This window comes from Phalaenopsis equestris, unplaced genomic scaffold (assembly GCF_001263595.1).
Source record: "Phalaenopsis equestris unplaced genomic scaffold, ASM126359v1 Scaffold207393, whole genome shotgun sequence".
In the NCBI taxonomy this organism is placed as follows: domain Eukaryota; kingdom Viridiplantae; phylum Streptophyta; class Magnoliopsida; order Asparagales; family Orchidaceae; genus Phalaenopsis; species Phalaenopsis equestris.
In genome coordinates this window covers 16,399-17,713 of record NW_018226727.1, presented here as the reverse complement: position 1 = coordinate 17,713, position 1,315 = coordinate 16,399, and positions in this window count along the sequence as shown.

The following is a 1,315-nucleotide window of genomic DNA, read 5'->3' as shown; positions in this document are numbered from 1 at the left end:
GCATTCCATATCTAGTGAAAATATTTTTCATTAAAAATCTTGAAACACTTTTAGCTTCACAACGAGGTAAAGCTTGTGCTTCAATCCACTTTGAAATGTAGTCTACCGCAATTAATATGTATAAATATCCTGATGAAGGAATAAATGGTCCCATGAAATTTAATCCCCAACATCAAAGATCTTAACTTCTAACATGAAATTCAGAGGTATTTCATTTCTTATAGATATATTGTCTACTCATTGGCATTGATCACATGTTTTAATATATTCATTTACATCTCTAAAAAGCGTAGGCCAATAAAATCTAGCTAGTAAATTTTATGTGGAATTCTACTTGTTCCAAAATGTCCTCTAAATTCAGAATCATGACATTGTTCAAATATTTGTTTAGTTTTTTCATAAGGCACACACCTTCTAATGATCAAATCTTTACACATTTTATATAAATGTGGGTCATCCCGAAAATAGAATTTTGAATCATGAATAAATTTCTTTAATTGTTGATTTTTTACATTTGGTGGTAGAAAATCACTCACAATATAATTTACTATATTGGCATCATGGTATTTTCCACTCATTAATATTATAAAGTTGTTCTTCAGGGAAACTGTCTGTAATTTCATTGTCGGTGCTTTCTATTAATAACCGCAAAATCAAATTCTTGCATCAAAAGTATCCATCTAATTAACCTTAGTTTGGCATCATTCTTTTGCATCAGATATTTAATAGCAGAGTGATCAGTGTGCACAACACATTTAATCCCAATTAAATAAAATCTAAATTTGTCTAAAGCATACACAATAGCCATTAACTCTTTTTCAGTAACAATATAGTTAATTTGAGAATCATTAAGAGTTTTACTAGCGTAGTATATAACTTTAAAAATATTTTCATACATTTATCCAAGAACAACTCCAATAGCATAATCACTAGCATCGCACATCAGTTCAAATGGTTTCTTTCAATTAGGTGAAACTATAATAGGGGGTGTGATTAATTTTTTATTTAATAACTCAAAGGTATTTAAACAGTTTTCAGTGAATTCAAATTTCTTGTTCTTTTTATAAAAATTGGCATATAAATTTAGTAATTTTTGAAAAATCTTTAATAAAACGCCTATAAAAACCAACATGTCCAAGAAAACTCCTAACCTCTCTTACATTAGTAGGAGGTGTTAGTTTAGATATAACTTAAATTTTTGCAGGGTCTGCTTCCATTCTATTTTTTGAAATTTTATGCCCTAACACAATTCCTCTTGCAACCATAAATTGACATTTCTCCCAATTTAGAACTAAATTAGTTCTTTCGCATAACT